Source organism: Canis aureus, chromosome 34 (genome assembly GCF_053574225.1).
Source record: "Canis aureus isolate CA01 chromosome 34, VMU_Caureus_v.1.0, whole genome shotgun sequence".
Classification (NCBI taxonomy): domain Eukaryota; kingdom Metazoa; phylum Chordata; class Mammalia; order Carnivora; family Canidae; genus Canis; species Canis aureus.
The window spans coordinates 18,123,010-18,144,840 of record NC_135644.1 but is presented as its reverse complement, the minus strand read 5'-3'; the positions used below and the strand labels follow the sequence as shown (position 1 = coordinate 18,144,840).

Genomic DNA, 21,831 nt, shown 5'->3' with positions numbered 1-21,831 from the left:
AATGGACAGCTTCCCTCTCTGCCCTTGCTTGGCTAAAGTTAATTATATTTATATTTTATGTATATGTCCAAAAAAAAAAAAACTAAATAAGTGGTCAAGATAAAGAGTTATATCCCAGTAAGATTTGAGATGTATGAATGCAAATATCTGCCCATGGAAAATTGAGTTGACCATATATACATTTTCCACACCTATTTTGGACCTGGTTTGGTCATTTTTCACTCAGTAAATGCTAAATTGTATACAAAGTTACCTGGCATTGGATCTGGCTCATGTTAGCCGTCAGTAACTGCTCATTTCCTTTATTCCTTGCTTCCTTTTCTTCAGTAATGTTTTACATAAGATGCTTCATATTAACACTTCATATACTTCAGTAAATACTTATGTTTTATTCCGTTCTTTTTCTGTACAGAAAATATTCATTTGGGGGATCCCTGGGTGGCTCAGCGGTTTAGCGCCTGCCTTTGGGCCAGGGCGTGATCCTGGAGTCCCAGGATCTAGTCCCATATCAGGCTCCCTGCATGGGGCCTGCTTCTCCCTCTGCCTGTGTCTGCCTCTCTCTCTCTCTCTCTGTCTCTCGTGAATAAATAAAGTCTTTATTAAAAAAAAAAAGATTCATTTTATACAAATAAGGAATTTTTTTTAAGATGCTAAAGTAAAATCTTCAGGTGTTATTTTCCCAATGTCAATACCCACTATGTGTTTTAATTCCTAAGAGCTACCTCCATGGAATTTGATATATCACTATTTTTCTTATGTTTTATTTATATAATTTCTACCCCCAATGTGGGGCTCAAACTCATGACCCTGAGATCAAGAGTCTCATGCTCTACTGACTGAACCAGCCAAGTGCCCCCAGGTTTACCACTATTCATCTGTTAAGGGCATAGCATTTTAAAGTTAAGCATGAGGGAACCCTGGGTGGTGCAGCGGTTTAGCGCCTGCCTTTGGCCCAGGGCGCGATCCTGGAGACCCGGGATCGAATCCCATGTCGGGCTCCCGGTGCATGGAGCCTGCTTCTCCCTCTGCCTATGTCTCTGCCTCTCTCTCTCTGTATGACTATTATAAATAAATAAAAATTTAAAAAAAAAATAAAGTTAAGCATGAGAGTTTATGCACACTAAAAATTGACCACACACTCTCCTGTCTTACTCCCAGTCACGTGATACACTCCCATTCTAAACAGTACAGTTTTTATATAAGGCAGATTTTATCAAGCATTCCAATGCTTTTGATTGGTTGCTTTAGGACTCCTTTGATAAGGTTTTGGTGTTTGACCAAAGCTGGCTTTCTTTCCCTTCAAAGATCTGCATAGTATTTTCAGTTGAACCTGGCAAGGCACTGGAGAGGTGGGTTAAAAAAATGGCTAGACCTAGTTCCAAACACTGGCCCCGCTACCTACCAGGGGGATGTTAGACCAGAGACTGTCTCTTAAGGTCATGGTTTACTCTTTATTAAAATGAAGATAATAATATCAGATGAAGGGGCTTGTGGTGATGCTTACGGATAATAAATGTAGGCAAGTTAGTGTATGTTAGGCATTCAAGAAATGTTGGTATGTGTTACAGGTACTAACATTTACTGAGCACCTACCTTGTGCAAATACCGCTCTAGGCATTTTCTCTGTATTGATTCATTTACACCTCAGTACACCTCTGTGATTCAGGGAGTGGTATCACTGTTTTATACATGTGACCTAGAGGGCTTAAGGCACGGTAAGCAGCTGAGTCTGTATTACAGCCCATCCCCTACGCTTAGCCGCCACACAACATTGCCTCTTGTATAGACAGAGCAGCCTTTTAGCAGCAACAGGAGCCAGCAGGTGGATTGGGGGGACCCCCTCATGCTTCTGCCCATACCCCCAGCACTGCCATTCTTCACATCTGGCCACACCACTTAAACACCACCCCAAACACACCTACAATCAGAGTATGATTTCCTAGGAGGGACCATTCTATTTTAGTCACCCAGCTTTACCCAGACCTCATCCCAGGACATGAACAGTGAGAACAGAAAATTATGCCTCTTGGTATAAAGCTTGAGACCCAAGACTCAAGTCAACTGGAGGCCGCTTCTAACTGGCCTCCAGTGTGTCATTTAAAGATCTGCTCAGATTCAGCCAGTCTCAGGGGTCACCGTGAGCGTGAAAGGTTGTGGGCAAAAGGTCAGGTGCTTGAGCTCACAAGCCCCAGCTCTGCCACTAAGTAGCTGAGTCCCTGGCCCCCTGAAGTCCTTCTCCTTCCCCCCACCCCCTCCGAACCCTTCCACAGCCCCGCCATTCCCTGTTGTCCCACCCCTGGCCTGCCCCTCATCTGTGCCACTCGCCTGGGCTTGTAGGTGTCTGGGCTGCCATCCTAGGACCAGCTCTAAACCTCCCTTTGTTCATTTATTCATATTTTTCTCATTTGATCCACCTGTGTTCAGTGCTCACCCAGACACCATTCTGTGTATTGTACTTAGAGCCTACATACAAGCCTTTTGGCTTTTAAGGGGGAGAACTTGGTTTGCATTTCTCAGAGACTGATTAATCTCCATCGTTTCTAAAGTTTTCTCCCCTCGGGCTATCTACACAGGATCCTGCGGTTTGCTAAGCAGCAGCTTCTCCTGGCACAACTCCCCGCAATCAGACGAACAGAGACAATGCCTCGCGCCCTGCACCTGCATTAAGAAGAGGTCCACAGCAGGCTTGGCCCAACAGGTAAGAGAAGGCATTGCTCAATTATGCAGTCCATCCCTGGGGGAAAATACCAGCAATTCTATAAAAGCAGAAATCAACATCTAAGGACTAATGAGGAGAGAGAAAAGTGTGGTTTGGGGCTTTCGTTTCTGTTTATGTGCTCTACCATGTGATTACCCTTGCCATGAGCCATGAAGTAACCCCTGTTCTTGTATGATCTGGGAGAAAAAAAAAATGAAAGCTAAAAAAAGAATGGCCTTTTAAAAAAATTCATATTTACAAGTGCCTACAAAACCTTTGACTGATTTTAGTGGTGGCCTCTTTTAAGACGAAACGGGGAACTAAATATATGCCTTAGGTGACCTGAGACAATGCCTATTTAAAAATCCATTTCTCCAAGGCTATAGCTAATTGATTCTTGAAACTTCTTTGCCGAAATAACCTTGTCCCACAGGCAATTGTGCTTCAATTATTTCTTATTTCACTTGAAAATAATAGTCTTTTTATATAGAAAATGATGGAATAGTTATAAAAAGTGTCCAAAATAACAAGTAATCGTTAAAATATTTTTATTTAAAGTGATAAAACTCAAGACAAATACTCAGAATATTCCTTTCCATGCTTGTTGCCCTAAATAGAGTGCTAATAAGTCTATAGAAATGATTGCAGACTTCCTGGAGTGTGACTCAGGGAAAGAAGCCCCACACTGGCACCAGGAGACTTGAATCATACTTTTCTCTCTTCCACCATCACCTCTGTGCTTTGGGATGATAATTACAGTTTCCTTGTGCATGATTTCAGACTGCCTGAATTTCAGACTAGATTTCAGACTAGATTTCAGACTAAATGCTAGCCTCAGTTTGACCATGAGATACTGTGAGTGGGGGTGGGGGGGTAGCTTTAAGCTTATTCCCTGCAAAGTCATCTGCCTAAAGCAAATTCAACAAAATGCCAGTTCACTGAATTCCTTTCTTCTTTTCATTATTTACAAAACTTACAGCAATTGGCACTGGGTGTGTTGGGGTCTACCACCTTTGGGGGTTTCTATGAGATTTTAATGGATAGTTTTCCAGTTCGCTTCATAACAGCATTTGAAGGAATACGGAGTTTGTCTTAGCCTTAGCCTCGGCTGTTAATGCAGGGAGAGGATCCTCTGATAAAGAGTGAGAGGCACCAGCACACAGCCAAAAAGGATACTGACTAAGAGATGTGACATTAACACCATAAGGATTCCCCAAACTCAAGACAAATATATCTGGTATTTCAATATACTAGGCAGAGTGACCATGTAGGGGGAACTCTTCCATCGAATGAGCCTGCCATTGCAGTCCTTCCTCTGAGGAGCCTTATAGTTCAATGGAAGAAAAAGATTAGAACAATAGCAGGAAATTAGCAAATAATATAATTGCAAATTGTGATAAGCACTATGGAAAAATAAAAGGAATGCTCAGACAGTGAAGAGCTAGACCTGGCTTTAGAAGGTAGTCAGGACAGGTGTGGGAGGCAAGAGGGCTGCTCCCAGTGCCTCCCCTTTCCAGGCCTGTGACATGATTGCACTGCCTCATTCCCCAGGAGATTCCAGGGGTCATGGGATTTGGTCTGGCCAATCACTTGTGCATGGGAACAGTATGTGTCTCTTCCATGCTGGAGCATCTAATTAATGTTACTCTAGCTCCCTGTCCCTGTCCCTGTGGCATTCTGACCAGGGATGTGATCCAAGATGTGGTGGCTCCCTTCACCTGGGACTTGTGTGACCCCAGAGAACAAAGCCACCTCAGCCAGCCCACACTGGACATGCATGTAGCATGAGCAAGCATGTAGCATGAGCAAACAACAAACTTTAATGTCTTAAGCCACAGAGATATGGAAGCTTTTTGTTAACGTAGCTTAACAGGGACAATCCTGACTATTACAAGAGGCATTTCTAAAGAGGCAGAAAGATGATTTATAGAGACTTTAAGACAAGAGGCTTTGAGCATGGCTAGTTCACAGAATTGAAAGAAGGTCAATATGGCTGGATTAGAGTAAGTCAGGAAGAAGTAGCAAATAATCTTTAGAGTTCCTTCTACTCTCTCAACTCTTGCCTGTTGTATCTCTAAAGCCGTTCTGATATTTATATTCCTGGCAATGCTTGGAGATAGATTAAGTAGCTGACTTTAAATGCTTTTGATTTGTTTACACAAATCAAACTCTCATAGTTTATCTCTTGCCTCTGGATTATGATCGTTTTTATCAAGAACTTTGCATGTGGGCTATTGATATGATAATGCAATCCTAATGCCCTCTCAGGAGCTGAGGCCTCTATCTTTTCAGTCAATTGGAAGATGCACTTGAGTGTATAGGCCATTCATGGCTGAGCTGAGGCCTGGGATGGGAAGCCCACGGCATTTTGCAATTGAATCATATGTAATATTGTGTGATTTTTAAGCTCTCAGCTTTTCATATCAATTTCTAATATTCTGGCAACAGAATCTAGGGAAAAGCCCAAACTTTCATGGGACTCATCATAGCTCCTTTAATGTATATGTATGAGAGATTGTCTTTTGCACTGAAGATCTTGTTCGAAAACAAAACAAAAACCCCTTAGCAAAAAGCAAATTGCCAGAGATGCAGTTTATCTTCTTTGGAAGAAAAGAAGAGCTGAGTCAGCCCTCCTGGGATTTGACAACTAAGGTATTTCTTTATCCTTGACACTGCTCAGATAGAGCCCCAGATATTATAACTGCCTTTATTGAAGTTTGGTAGATTTAGAGGAAATACATCCAGCTGATATTAGAGTCATTCTTGTACAGTTCTTAAAGTCTTAAGGATTTTTTATTGAGGTGAATGAAATCCTGCTTAAGAAAAAGAAAAGCAGGAGAAAGGAAGGGAGATGGATCTAAAATAAAAACAGGGTCGTTAAAATAGGCTCAGTGCTAAGTGTTTTCATATGTAGTATTATCCCCATACATGAGAAAGTAGCCTTGAAAGGTTACAATCATCCAGCCAATGAGTGAAGACCAAGGAAGGGATGGGAGTCTTTCCCCTCCAAAGACCCTTCTCTTTCCTCTCTGCTACTTAGACTAGAGTGTGAAAGTGTCCCTATACCATCACCACAGTCATATCTAAAGTAGCCCAGCCTTGCATTTCTATGATCTCCAGAGTTCTCCAGAGTGCTCTAAAAGATATATACTGCATCACTCTTCAATTATTACGTATCTAGATTCAGAAGAGCCTCTAAATGGAGCTGGTTGTAATAAGTTGTGCTCTGCTAATTGTACATCTTCCCTTTGTTCAGCCTCATCCTGTATAATTAGCACAGTCTTGAAAATAGAAGTTTCCCATTACATTAAAGTTCTTACACAGCACACCCTCTAATTATTTCATATTTTCACATTAGGGATAAGATCCTCATGGTGGAGGGAGGTAATTCTGTTTGTTATTTAATTACTTATAGAAGGAGTAGAGGAAAACCAGGAAAAAGAGATTATTAAAATAATTTCTGGGCAGCCCTGGTGGCGCAGCGGTTTGGCGCCGCCTGCAGCCTGGGGTGTGATCCTGGAGACCCGGGATCGAGTCCCACATCGGGCTCCCTGCTTGGAGCCTGCTTCTCCCTCTGCCTGTGTCTCTGCCTCTCTCTCTCTCTGTGTCTATGAATAAATAAATAAATAATCTTTAAAAAATAATTTCTACTTAATTCTGAGTTATATACACAGAGACCAAGGCACAGGCATATATTTCTCTCATACCCCCATTCTATCCTGGCTTCTGACATCACCATTTTTGGCACTGGTCTCAGTTAAAACCATTAGGATCTCTTTCTATTGAGGACTTACCTTTCCTTTAAGATCCACTCAAAATCCTCTCCCCCACTGGTCTTTATGATATTCACCATTAAAATTAATATTAATATTAAGCTCCCATCTTCCCATCTGCCAGGGCACTTTGTACTAATCTTAAAGCATGTTTCTGCTTTGTATTATAGGGATGGAGCTAGGGTGAAGATGGCTGCTGACTCACTCAGATATATTTTCTCTCTTTTCTTCCTGGGCATATAACTATACAGCATTTCCTTTTCTTCTTTAGAATTGGGTATGACCACATGGTGACTTTCTCACATGCAATATGAATGGAAATGATGTGCTTCATTTAGGGACCAGGATTTTAAGGAAGTAGGTGTGCCTTCTCCCTGCTTAATCTCCCCTGATGCTGTCTCGGGTCCTCAAGGATAGGAGGAGCCAGGCTCCTAGATGACCAGGTGGAAAGCTATCTGGCCAAGTGGGAACACCCCCATTAGGTCGTTACACAAATAAGAAATAACTATCAACAAGGCTCAGATATTTAGTGTTTATTTGTTATAGCAACTATATAGGCTTACCTAACACAGTGTGTGCATGTTTGTAAGCATGAGTCTATGTGTGTGTGACTCCCTCTGTTTTAGAAGCCCTAGAAGGACTGGGACAAAAAACAATCATCCTTCACTGTGAGAAAAATTAAACTAAATAGCTGCCTTATTAGAAATGGAGCAGATGGTCAACAAAATGAAGAGTGGAGGGTACTCTGAAACATCTCTACCATTGGGGATGCCATTTTCTCATTTGCAAGCAACTGTAAGGACTTTCATAAATTATCTCATAGGTAACTAGAGTGTAGAATGAAATGCATTCTATATGCCATGCAGTCTTCTCACAGTGCTGATCAATAACAGACCTGGCCTCATCTCACTCCAAGTACACAGTCCAGTGGGAGACCAAGTACCCACCAAGTCTTCACACTACTGAAGAAGCACTCAGCTTCCCACCCAGGTTCTCAGGTTCCTCATCTTTAGAAAAGAAGAAGAATATTACTTGCTTCTCAGTTTTTGTACTTTTTAATTACATAATATTTAAATAAAATGTCAAGCATGATGCTTGACACTTGGAACTTGATAAACATTCAATAAATCTTAGCTATTATTATTTGTATTGGTTTAGGTAAATAATATAAGATTATATAACAAAAAATCTGAGCAGACTGAGGGAAAGGTATATGGAACACAATTTCTCTTCACAGTGACTCCTAACCTGAGAGTTGATAGGCTGGGAATAATGTTCCACATTTTTAAAAATACAAACAGTGTGTGCAAAGGACCAGTGATGTGAGGAAGCATTTTTAAAGACTTGAAAAAGAGGGATCCCTGGGTGGCTCAGTGGTTTGGCGCCTGCCTTCAGCCCAGGGCATGATTCTGGAGACCCGGGATCAAGTCCCATGTCGGGCTCCCTGCATGGAGCCTGCTTCTCCCTCTGCCTGTGTCTCTGCCTCTCTCGCTCTCTCTCTCTTTCTCTGTGTGTGTGTGTGTCCGTGTGTCTCTCATGAATAAATAAATAAAATCTTTTAAAAAAATAAAGACTTGAAAAAGACTAAGAGTAGCAGGAATATAGAGAGCGAGGAGGAAACACTGCAGAATGAGATCATTTAAGCCTTGGGAACCACCTTGTAGTCATCTAAGAACTGATTCTCTTCCTAAGTGCAGTAGAAAGTCACTGAAATGGTTTCAAACAGGTTGTAGCATAGAATGACATGATCAGCTATGTCTTTTAGAAAGATCACTGTGGCTATGAAGAAAAAAAAAGATTGGAGGGAAACAGAGAATGCACATGTGGACTACTTGGAAAGACTGTAGGACCAAACTAAGAATACCCACAGAGAGGTCAGGCAGTAGTAGTGGGGATGGAGGGAAGTAAAGATAGGAAAAGTTTCTGCAGTGACACTGGCAGGAATTGGTGATGGATTAGGTGTGAGATATAGAAGAGAGCACTGTTCAGAATGGCTCCAGGTCTTTCACCTGGTTGTGGAAACATTGAAGAGAGATAGGCAACCCTGAAAGAGGATCAGGATTGCAAGATGATGAATTTACCTTTGTACATGCAACAGTCAGATGCTCCTCAGAAATCCAAGAACACATGCCAAGTATATGGTTGGATATTTGGGTCCAGAGTTTCATAAGTATATCTGAGCTAGAGTGTAAATTTAAGAGTTATTGGCATATGGCTAGCACCTTAGGCCATGGGCAGGAAAAATTTGCTTAGAAAATAAGCAAGGGGTACCTGGGTGCCTCAGTGGTTAAGCATCTGACTCTTGATTTCTGCTCAGGTCATGATCTCAGGGTCGGGAAATTAGGCCCTACATTGGGCTCTGCACTGGGCGTGGAGTCTGCTTAAGATCCCCTCTCTCCCTCTTTGCCCTTCCCCCACTACCACTTTCTCTTCCTCAAAAAAAAAAGGTGGGGGGGACTTAGACTGAAAGGAAAAGAGAGGTGTATATATAAGAGGATTTTATTTTAAGGACTGTGTAAGCTTGGTGAGTCTGAAATCTAAGAGGGGAGGCCAGCAGGATGTAGGCCCAGGAAAGAATTACAGTTGGAATCCCCAGGCATTCTACCGGAAAACCAGAAGTAGCAGGCAGTGCAGATGAAGTCTGAAATTGTCTGCTGGAGAACTCCCTCTTGCTCAGGGAAGATGCACCTTTTGTTCTATTCAGGCTTTCATCTAGTTGGAGGAGCCCTACCCCGTCCCATCCCCCACCACATTACAGACAAATCTGCTTTCCCCAAAGTCCACTGGCATAAATGTAAATCTCATCTAAAACACCCTCACAGGAACAGCCAGCATAATGTTTGATCACATATCTGGGTACCAGGGCCCAGCCAAGTTGACCTGTAAAATTAACCATCACAAAAACATTAAAGTAAAAAGGAAAACCAGGGATCCCTGGGTGGCGCAGTGGTTTAGCGCCTGCCTTTGGCCCAGGGCACGATTCTGGAGACCTGGGATCGAATCCCACATCGGGCTACCAGTGCATGGAGCCTGCTTCTCCCGCTGCCTATGTCTCTGCCTCTCTCTCTGTCTCTCTGTGTGTGATTATTGTAAATAAATAAAAATTTTAAAAAAATAAAATAAATAAAGCTGAATAATATTGAAAAAAAAAAAAAAAAAAAGGAAAACCAGACAGAGTGACTATTTCCCAGGCCCTGAACTAGGTGCTGGGAATACAACTTATATTGTGGTTTACAGTGTGAACCTGGGAGTCAGATAGCCTGGGTTTGAATGCAGACTTTGTAGTTGACTTGCCTTGTGACCTTAGGAGCCTTTAGGGAAGTGGACTGGCCTAGACTGGCACCGAGCTGAGACGGAATGAACAAGATGGAGCTAAGTAGTTCCAGCTGTGCACAGTGGAGGGCTGAGGAGCAGGGAGCCAGGCATGCTCTCTGCAAATGACACTCGCCCCTGCTCTCTCTCTGGCCACAGAATGGCAGTTTCCCTTCATTGCATGGCAGCTGCCCAAGTTTGCTTTTCTGATGCTGTGTTTGTTTCTGGCCTTGGATGCACTATAACCAAAGGCCTTCCCGAACTGTGCTTCAGCCACTGAGCAGACTAGGATGGAAACCAGAACATTATACAATGTTTGGTTGAAAAGAGTGAAAAAGAGAAGTCCTAAGGGCAGGAGTTGGGGGTAGGGTTGGCCACCTCACAGTGCTCTGTCCTGGGATTTGGGGACAAGTATTCTCAGTAAATTCTACTGAGCCCTGGAGAGATAGCACAGAGAGATCTTAAAGCACAATAAAGACTTTTCCAGGCAGCAAACATGTGGCTATCCAGAGTACTTGTCCCTTCCCTTTCCTCCTAGGCTAGCTTGTTCTTAGCTCTCTGAGTATGATTAAGTAAGGACATATTTTCCAGTCGCTTCAGCAAATATTTATTCAGCTGTGTGCAAGGCGCCATGCTCTCTCACCAGGCTGTGACATGTGTAACACATCTTTGGCTCCCTGACACCTAGGACAGAGCAGGAAAGTAGGGGGTACTCTATAGATGTTGGTCAAATGAATTAGCATAAACCATAAAGTAATAAGGCATTTATTTAGAAAATGCCCTATAATATGATATGGTCAACAAATCTTTCTACACTGAAAAAATCTACATGAGATCCCCCAAATGGCTTCTTGTACCTTTCCTAAAAGCACAAAATATCCCTGATACCCTAGTGAAATAAGTCTAGCTTATGATAAATGGACTTATAAATTAATTAATGTAACCCTGTGGAAAAATGGCCTATGGGCATTTGAAATGGCCAGAAATAAGCAGAGATCATACAGTTGGTAAGAAACCCACTTTAGTGGGTTCTAATACTTTTGTTCTGATATTCCATAGTGTAGTGACTCCTAATATTTTTCTTGTCACAATCTACATAAGAGATAAATTTCTCATGGGTCACACATTCCCAATGGGTTATGAGCCTTGACTCTTTCTTTTTTAGGAAAGTTAATCAGAGGGCAAGTGAGCAAAATCAGTATTTTTACAAGGATAAACTTAAATCTCTAATTTTTAAAACTGAAACCCAATAATGCACAGCCCTTACTGAGTGTCAACTATGTGCTAAATAAGCACTGTGCCATGAGCTTTGCACATATGATCCCATTTGAGCGAAGAACAACTGTGAATGGTTGATTCTCTGGAGCATCTTCATTTTGCAGGTTAGGAAACAGCGACCTATAGAGATTACAGAATGTTTCTAGACTAATACATGCCTATGAGTGGAATCCAGGTCTTTACATTTGTACTCTCCTGTCTCCAAAATCATACACAAATTTCAGCGCTTGGTGACTATTATTATACATTTTCTGTGACATACCTCACAACTGACCACCACAATCTGTATATTATAATGTAGAGAACCTTTTGCAAAGGACATAGTGCTGTGTTTATCAAAACTAGATTTTGCTCCGTGGTTTGAACCCAGTTCATTTATTTGAGTCACTTTAGGTCTTAAAAAACAATAATATAATAACCATCTTTTATCTAGTATCTCTACTATAGTTCACTCATTATATCAGACATTTTGCAGAAATTATTTCTCATATCATTGATTAAAATATTTTTTTTTTAATTTTTTAATTTATCTATTCATGAGAGACACAGAGAGAGAGGCAGAGACACAGGCAGAGGGAGCAGGCTCCATGCAGGGAGCCCGACGTGGGACTCGATCCCGGGACTCCAGGATCCCGCCCCTGGGCTGAAGCCATCACTAAACCGCTGAGCCACCTGGGCTGCGCTGATTAAGATATTTCTAATATTAATTTATTTATATCACATTCATATTAGATTTCTAATGTAACAGATATACAAAGTGTTATGTATAAAGTTGGAGCAGAACGGAAGAACCAAGTCTTACCCCACTTGATTAGTTTCACTTTTAGGCTGCAGAGGCCTCTGACCTCCCCTTCATGATCCCCACTCTACACAAGTCTCATTTGCGCCTTTCCTCCTCCTCTGTTTCCTTCTCCACTAGCCTCATGGCCACCACTCCCCCAGCTGAGACTCATCCATTGACTGAGTGGGTCTGGGAGGACCATCCTCAGCCTTGAGGGAGGAAGGCAAGAGAGAACAGGAAATAGAAAGAGAAGATGTAGGAAGGTTAGTGTTCCGAAGGGAGGTAGACATCCCAAGCAGGAGAAAGGAAGAGGTGAGTGGTGTGAGGGGTGAGCAAGGAGAGAGCACAGCAGGACAGCCAGCTCCTTTAGGTGAGAAAATGGGAAAGGTAGGAGAAAGGGCTACAGGTTAGCTAGGGCCTGCAGAGTCTTTGAGGAGGTAAGGATATGGGAAAGAAATCTCTAGAGAGCGCTGATGATTTATGTGTATATATATATATATATATATATATATATAAAGAAAATGATTTTTCCAGCCAAGCTCTGCATTTGAGTGGGAATCATGTTGACAAACAACCAGATCCTTTCTCTTTGTTGTTCTCATCAATCACCACCTGGAAGTCTTGCCCCAGGGAAATGCAGCCAAGGACTAAGCCAAAGGAAATTCTCTGGAGCCCTTGCCTCTTGAGCAGCCCCCTGAATGACAAGCCTCACCAAGGCCAGGCTTTTTTTACAGAGCAGGGAGCGGGGGTCAGTAGTAAGCAGGCCCTTGGCCAAACCTACCACTGCCTGGATTTGGATGAGGACATATATGAAACTGGAATGGGGTGGAGAGTAGGGATCAAGTCACTTAAAAGCAAATAAATAAACATTTTGGTCAGAAAGGAAGAGCATAAACATATGCAAGTGATTCCCAACCTTCCGTGAAATGCTATCAAGATTTCTTTCAACTGAGGAGTTTGTATATTCGTTGATTTCCAACTTACCCATAGTTTTATACCGTCCGTATCAATATGGGCATGTTGTTCTACACATCTGAAGAAGATGCTGCCGGTAGTGATTTTCCTAGATATACCTGGCTTTAGTTGAAAAGGCTGGTGCACATCTAGCAGTCTCCTTTGTTGCACAAAAAGTTGTTTTCAAACTGTAGCTGTTTGAAAATATATACCACTAAAACCAAGGGTTTGAAGGAAAAGTAAACAAGCACTTCTTAACCTTTATTTTCACAAACAAGATATTCGATTGCTTTGATTTTAAATTAACAAATCAAGACGTCAATTTGATTAAAGACACATGCACCACCTAATTGATTTGTTGACTGCACTGACTCTTGGCTTGAAGAGGCAGCATGGTGTGATGAAAAGAGAAGTGGCTTGGGAGCCAGGCAGCCCGGGCATGGGTTTGGGCTCCACTACACACACACCCGTAAGAATCTGGGTGACCTCTGAGCCTCAGGACACTCATACCTACATCCTGAATTCCAGTGATAATCAAATGAGATAACGTGGGTAGAAATAAGCTTGCACACTAGAAAATTCTGTACAAAACTCAGTTATTACTATAAATAACTGTCACATAACCCTAAAGGCCAATATTCATCAATCCTTTGAAAGACTGACACTATATTTGATACACTTACTCATGGGAAGACTCCCGTGTGTAACAATTCCTGTCCTTCTCCTGAGTCATATTCCCTAATAGTTTTCAACAGTGCCCTCTCTTACCAATTTAATTCAGCACTACTGACAATAATAAGCCCAACTACTGCTGCAGTTAATAGAAATTCTCCTTTAAATGAAGTGCATCTGCTGTGACATCTGTTTAAAACCCATGGAGAAGAGTCAGTGTTCACCAGCAAATTGAGTAATTACTATGTAATTACACTATAAATTGTGCAGTCATTGATTTGCTCTCAAAATTCATATCTTTTGGACATACTCAATATGAAAAACACCTGGGTTCTTCCAAAATGTGCAGATATGTTCTTAAAATGGTCAATACAAGGATTTGAGCTAAACACCTGTGGCCCGAAAATTAGAGTATTATCTCTAGAAGAGATAAAGTGCTGTAGGGAAAGGGATTAAAGTGTGGAAGGAGACGTTAATAGAGTGAGAAAGAAAGGGGAGGGATATTTTGAAGGCAAATTATCTAAATGCTTTCTCAGTCATTTCATAAGAGCTGTGAAATTGCTAAGCCTTGCTGGCAGGAGAAATCACAGGAGAAAGAGAGTTCAGAGATGCAAGATTTCACCTGTTCTGAGAAGAGCCCGTCACTCTTTGGACACTATTTGGATGTTAGGAAACTTGTACCATATGTAGAGAGTACAGGAATTAATGATTCAAGAGAGAGTATCTGACAGTCCTTTATTTTTTTTAAAGATTGTATTTATTCATAGAGACAGAGAGGGGCAGAGACACAGGCAGAGGGAGAAGCGGACTCCATACAGGAAGCCTGATGTGGGACTCGATCCTGGGTCTCCAGGATCACACCCCAGGCTGCAGGCAGCGGTAAACAGCTGTGCCACCAGGGCTGCCCCTGACAGTCCTTTATAACCACCCAGATTTAAACAATAAAAACTGAGATCTAATAGTATACTAACTGGTTACAAAACATGGCTCTATGGTGCTTCCCCTAAATCCACTTTTAAAAAAGCCAAACAATAGATATTTATTAGCCACATACTTTGAGTATGTAATGCATACAAAGCTATGTTCTCGTAACAACACAGAATATAAACAAATAAGGCAGCATCACAGTTGGTGGAGGGAAGGCTGCCTTTGACCCTGGCTGACTCAGCTGAATCCTGGATCTCCCCGGTAGCTGTTGGGTTGAGCCATATGAAGCTGCAGAACTGAGTTCAACTATTTTTAAGCTACATGGTGGTGGAAATTTTATGTGGTTTGACCAAAAAGAATGGGAAAAAATCTCTTAGGTACTATAGGCCCCAGTTTCTTCATTGCTAAAAAGGAGGATGATTGAGAATTGGAAAGAATGTTGTCAGAAGATGTTTATAACAAACATTCATGTTAATGTTTAGAAAAAGTTCATGGTGAGGCACCTGGGTGCCTCAGCTGGTTAGGCATCCAACCCTTGATTTGGACTCGGGTCATGACCACAGAGTCATGGGATTGGGCCCCAGCTTCAGGCTCCATGGTCAGCAGGGAGAATGCATGAGACTCTCACCCTTTGCCCCACCCCCACCACACATGCATACACACTCTCTCTTTCTAAAATAAATAAATCGTTTTTTAAAAAGAAAAGAAAAGTGTATAGTAAGAGGGATGTAGAAAGGTCCTACCCTTGGTCCTCCCAGAGAGTGTACTAAACAATATCAGCTAAGACAATGTTGCAGGGACACCTGGGTGGCTCCGTGGTTGAGCATCTGCCTTTAGCTCAGGTGGTGATCCCAGGGTCATGGGATCGAGTTCTGCATCGGGCTCCCCAAGGGGAGGGAGCCTGCTTCTCCTTCTGCCTATGTCTCTGCCTCTGTGTCTCTCATGAATAAATAAACAAACAAATAAATAAAATCTTTAAAAAAAACAATATTGCAAAAGTCAAAGTTGTGGGAGTCTCCCTTCTGATCACTGTATTTTAAAATAGAAATTACAACACTGTCTTAACTTTGCTGCTGTGCCCACTGTACAGGAATGGTGTTGCTTAGTACATTCTCTGGGAGGACCAAGAGTGGGAGAAAAAATTGCACTAACTACTTAATGTTAAGGATTTTATTAAAATGACAGGATCCATTTGTTGGAAAAGACATTCGATGCTTCTCGTAAACATGCAGTTATATGTCCAGTCTCTAAAACCAAAATTCTGTGCCAAAGACCCACCTTCAAGAAACAGCATATTAAAATCAAGTGACTCTGCAATTACATTAACGTGGTTCAATTTTAATAGCACACTGCTCTGCAAGCTATATGTTCCTCCACAGTCTTCAAAGGGTATGTCCTATCAAGGGATGGGATGCAATTTTACAAAAATGAAGTTAAAAAAACACACCCCAAACCAACCAGTCACCATTGACATCATCAGTTTCTTTCCTTTGTGGGAGTGGGGGGAGCAGCTGCACTTAGCAGCATCAGAGGTGGCAGCAGGGGAAGAGCCAGTGCCATCAGTCAATTTGCTAAGTAGAGACAAGAAGCAAGTTCAGTGGAGCAGAAAGGTCTCTGCCTCTGCTGAGTTGATGGAGAGAAGGAATGTGATTGGTTTCTTAAGGGGCAGCAGAGGGGCGATGTGTAATTTTGCCTCCCCTCACTAAACGTGCCCGTCTATCAGAGATGAATCAACACCTTAGATTACACATTATGCAAATGACGGTCGCAGTTTGGCACCTAACGCAGTCTCCTGCCAGAGTTTAGATTCACTCCCACTGTTGTCCGTGAAAACTGAAAATAAGCATGTCCCCCTTTCCTTCCTTGGCTTCCTTGTCCTTGAAATATAGCTTCCTCTAAGCCCCACAGCTCAGAGGCTAAGCTACATGGCAGATGGCTGTGTCTCCTTGCAGAGGTTATGAGCTCAAAACTCCCAGACTAGGAAATTAATTTAACAGAAACAAAAATAGAGGGACCAATGACCCTTGCAGATCAAACATCGAGGCTCTCAGAGAAATTCAGTTCTTTAAACAAAATTCAGAAAGATCCTGACGATGTGTCAGCACCAATGAGTCAGGTAAAAACCATACCCAAAGGTTGCTATTTTCTGATTTCCTCATTGAAAGGTGACACTGGAACAATAAATGGAATGACTATGTGGGATATAAACTTTTGTGCCACCATTGAAAAGGACATGTCTTTTTTTTTTTTTTTTTTTTTTTTTTTTTGAAAAGGACATGTCTTAATATGGAGAAAGGAAAGCTGAAAGTTCTGATCTGTCTTCATGTAAATACTATAAAAGAAATTGATTTGACCATCTCCCACCAAGTCCCAGGGTGACACTGGAAGATATGTGCTGAAATTATAGGAATAGCAGATCTGTACATGAAAAATGATATCTTTAAGTGAATATGATCAGATCCTAGTACAAATTCCCAAGGGAAATTCTAAAAAGTCTCTTCCTATAGCTCCTAAGAAACATCTGTATCCAAAATGCTGTGATTGATCCCTGGGGTAGATGATTCTTAAGACTACTTCCAACATTGAAATTAAAACTGTAAGGATGAGTTTTAATCATGATGGCTCAGCGGTTCAGCGCCTGCCTTCCACCCATGGCATGATCCTGGTGTCCCAGATTAAGTCCCACATTGGGTCCCTGCATGGAGCCTGCTTCTCCCTCTGCCTGTGTCTCTGCTTCTCTGTCTCTGTGTCTCATGAATAAATGAATAAAATCTTTTTAAAAAACCTGTAAGGAGTAAGGATGAAATCAGAATTTTTAACAAAATCAAGCTCAATGTTGGACTTCTGTATCAGTGAAGGGTTAATTCTGTGGTAATTATTAACTAAAAAGAGAACTTTTCTGAACAAAATATGGTATATTGATCTCCATTTCAGAAGCACTCTAACCCAGGTCAGAATTCAAAAATAAAAAAGAACTGGGTCAGGGCAATGGTATTCTTGTGGGTCATAGGATCTTTAAATCGACTCAGACTAAAAGGAACCTCCACTTTGTACCTTTGTATGAAGGCTGAGTGCATGACACTGTCTTCCGTGTAAACATTCGTGCCCCCAGTAGAAAACTAAACTTGAAGTCAAAAACGATGGTACCCAAACGAAGTCTAGATTTTTCTTTAGAAAATAGCCATCCCTGTCTGAATAATTGTCTTCTTAGTGTACATGTCTCATAGGAAGGTGGAGAAAAAGACCAGCTTAACCTTGGCTTGTCTAAAAGGCACAGTGTGTTCTCTTTCCAGAAGATAACAAGTCTCTTTTTGAGATCAGAGACCCAAGTTCTAGCTTTGGATTCCACTGGTTCTTTTACTTTGGTTACAAATGGCTAATCACTCTGGAGACATTGTCCTTATAAGGTGCTGTGACGACATTTGTACACCAATCGTGCTTATCAACACACTGACATCCTTTTCAGGCAAGCAAAGAAACTGCTGCTGCCTTACGTGCTGTCACACATTTCACTGGAATGACAACTTGATAAACGTACCTGTGTAATACTGAAAACCACCTCAAATAGCTTTTTTTTTTAAAACATGTTTTTAAAAAGTGGCTCCACAGTGTTACATTCGTTTCAGGTGTACAACACATGATTCAACAAGTTCCTACATTATGCTGTACTCACCACAAGTGTAGCTGCCCTCTGTCCTGATCCATTGCTATTTCTCATATTTAAAACAATGTTTTTATTTTATTTTAAGATTTTATTTATTTATTCATGAGAGGCACAGAGAGAGAGGCAGAGACACAGGCAGAAGGAGAAGCAGGCTCCCTGAGGGGAGCCCGATGTGGGACTTGATCCCAGGACCCTGGGAGCACAACCTGAGCCAAAGGCAGATGCTCAACTGCTAAGCTACCCAGGCGTCCCAAAATAAAAGGTTTTTAAAGATTTAAAGGTTTTTTAGGAAGCCTCTCTGGAGCCATCTCCTCCATCCAGTCTCATAACTCAGTATGGATAGGCTCTAGGTCTTCACCCATCAGAAGGAAGATTGGCTTTTGTGGTTCATTCACATATGGCATCTGATCATTATGAGCCACGTTCGTATCTGAAGGGAGACCAGAAATTTGAGATAGTGCCTTCCTGTGCCTTTAGGATAAGAAAAACAAGAAAAACAATGGGATTAAACCTCCAATTTGGCAAATTCCCCAAAGATATTGAGATTATATGGATATTCTTTCACATTCCCCAATTAGCAAACCTGGCCACAGTGGCATTGCCACACTTGTCTGAGCAGCTTCTGCAAAATGTACAAATGAAATGTATCAGCCGTCTAATGAGGCTCAAAGGCCTGTTCCAGCCTCCCCCTTTTTCCTAACTGGGGGTGAGAAGCAATACCTGGATGCTTTTTAGCCAGTAGCCACTGAAGCCATGTTCCTAATTAGGAAAGTAAAATGCCCCAGACAAAAATACAAGAAAAAAAAAATCCAAATCATTTCAGTAAGTACAGATTTTGAGATTCTCGATTTGCTGCCAATAGCGTATCTCAGAGAGAGGGGAAAATATGGTAAACCACAATAAATAAAGATGGAAGGCTAATAGATTAAAGTCATTTTAATGACTATAATATGTTTCCATATTATGCCATATTTCCTTTAAAATACAATTGCCTCTTGGTTTTTGGTTTTGTTTTGGTTTTGCTTTTCTTTTTTTTTTTTGTTTTGGTTTTGCTTTTCACAATTATTTGACACATAGAGATAGCCAAAGTTTTTCTAGTCCAATTTGACTTCCTTTCTATGAAATATTACTTCAAGATGCTTCACAGTAAGGGCAACTAGGATGAATGACAATCAAGATCTCAATCCTTACAACATGGTGTGGAACTCTCCTTAGACCAGAGAGATCTAGTCCAACAGGCTCCCTCATGTCATACCTGACCTGATGCCCAGAAGAACTTTGATGAACAATCTCCAGATAGGTATTCTCAATACTTGATAGTCAGCTCAAATCATGATTGGAGTTGGCTCATCAAACAGACTACCAGGTTGTGCTAATTTTGGCCTCTTAATAACTGCCCTTATTGTGCTGACGATACTGTGTATTGTGTAAGTGATATGAGCATTCATTATAGAATGAGCCTCGGGATAAATAATCTGGAAGACTTCAAACAAAACATGGAACCATTTCGTGCTGCCATCAGAAAAGCCCCCAGATGCTATACTATTCTCATCCCAAGAGCCAGAAAGGTTGACTTAGAACTGTTCTGTGGATTTGACCCATAAATTGCAGGTTTTGATTGCTTGTATCGTTCCTCTGAAATATTAGCAGCCTGGGAATAAGTTGTAGTTACAGATTAATGAGCCAGGTTGGGAAGTTATGTCTATCAGCAGCACTATGAGTATGGTTTCAGGGACTCCAGTCAGCAGATCATTGTTGGCGCCTCTGTTCCCTGACACCACAATTGAGACATGTGAAGTTTCTAGGACAGGGCTTATGGAACCGAGAACACTGTCATCTCTTCTAATATTCACATGCCTGGAGTCTCTGAGAATGCTCACAGAAAAAAATTTGGGAAACACAGGAAGTCTGTTAGACTAAAATATCTGGCAGTGGAGGGATGATTTACATAAATGAAATACAGTAGTAATTGAAAGCAAAGTGAGGGTAGGTAATGGCATGCAAAGCTGTTGATGATGCTAAAAAAAAAAACCTGCATGAAAAGGTCATTACAACACGATCCTATGTTTATAATTAAAAAATATAAGATATGAATAAAGAAAAGATCTATTTGTCAACAGTCCTTGTATCTGCTTGATAGAATTATGGGTGGGTTTTCTTTTCTTGTTTATTTTGATCCCCTAAATTTTCTGTCTTGTGTATGTACCTTTTTTGGGGAGGGTGTTGAGTATGTATCTTTTTTGTCCAAGTAAAACAAAAGCTTTCTCAAAAGCAATATGGCCTTAAAATACAGTGTTAGAAAGAGAAAAGTTAGAAAAATTAAGAGTTATAAGATACTAGGCTTACAAGAATCTTTAAAAATAGATACTCTAATAGGATTATGCTCACCCCATAAAGTAACCAAAAGGCTGTGACCAGTCTGCCTTTCTTTAGACCTCTTTTTTAAGAAACAAAAAATGCAGTAACAATAATGTGATGACAGTCATTTACAATTCCAAAAGGGAAGTCACAGAGCGTCTTAACTGTCCGATAGCACACAGCATCTTGAACTGTGCTGCTAGAAAGCATTTAGTATAAACAAAGTTTAGTGAGCCATTTTATGTCTGTCTTGAGATTCTCAAAGGAATAGATCATATTAAAGGCTCTGAGCAGTCCTGCAGTAAATTAATGTGAAAATTTCATTTAAACCAGTGTTTCTGCCCATTAGCATCTCACAACCCAAAGTAGTAAGTATATTGGAATACAGTCTGGTGACAAGGCAGTACTTTGAAAAACCTCTTTCATACTACATGAATACATTACTCCTATTGGGCTTTTATTTGTTTGTTTAGCTTTCAGACCCAACTGGAAGATAAATAATAATCCTGATTTCTGACAATTGCTTCAGGAGCCGTGCCCTAGAGCTCCCCAGGCACCCAGAAGCATTGGCACTGCTCTAATAGTCTCCGGGGACTGACACATACCCAGGAACCAAGGAGATCATTATTACCATTGCACTTCATGCCTTGAAAATACTTTGGTTATTAGAGGTTATTCTTTGCCCCATTCCTGTTACCCCAAAATGCATATTTGCCTGTTGAATCTGGCAACATATGGCCACTGTAAAGAATCTCAAAGCATACAAAAACCAACCTAATAATAGCTCTGAAGGTAATTTCCTGGAAGGGCATTTTTAGCAGTGAAGTTATGCTGGCTCCAAACTTTTCGATGTTTAAACTCTTATCAGTAGCTTGGAATTGACATGAGGTAAAGCATCTTGTTAGGAGATTTCATAGAAGAACACAGTACAGTTGCTATTGCTAATAATGACTGTGGCTATGGTAACCCAAGGTGAAAAGCACTATTTGCATCACTTTATCACTCCTTAGAGATCCAATTTACACATGTTACTGCTGTAACTGGACAAGATGGATGTAATCACAAATGACCCACCATAACAGCAAGCCAGATAATTTATAAAAAATTGGTTCAGAAAGACATTCAGGAAAGAGTAATTCAAGGATTTGACAGTTGACAACTTGTGGAAAATTTTTTAAAATATTCACCCCAGAAAAGTTCAGATTCTCTATTATGTTTTCTGAATTTCTCTTTTATTAATGCCAGGCTAGTTGCACGTGTGTGTTTGTGTGTGTGTGTTTATTGTCATTCACAGATATATCTTTTATCCAGAAAAATTATTTTTAATCTAGAATCATTACAACAAAGTCATGAGTTCAGGAATTCAATCAGAGACAGAGGTTTGGCATGAATGGCATAGTAAAAAAAAATGGCC

At 41.1% G+C, this 21,831-nt stretch overlaps 1 protein-coding gene across 1 annotated transcript in view; it reads left to right on the top strand.

Annotated features, from left to right (window-relative positions):
* The window catches only part of B3GALT1 (beta-1,3-galactosyltransferase 1), a 503,452-nt gene that overhangs the window by 461,202 nt on the left and 20,419 nt on the right, over positions 1 to 21,831 (top strand). The window contains exon 3 of the mRNA XM_077883654.1: positions 2,574 to 2,698. The gene's annotated coding sequence lies outside the window, so the exon portion shown is untranslated. The remainder of the gene's footprint in view (positions 1 to 2,573; positions 2,699 to 21,831) is intronic.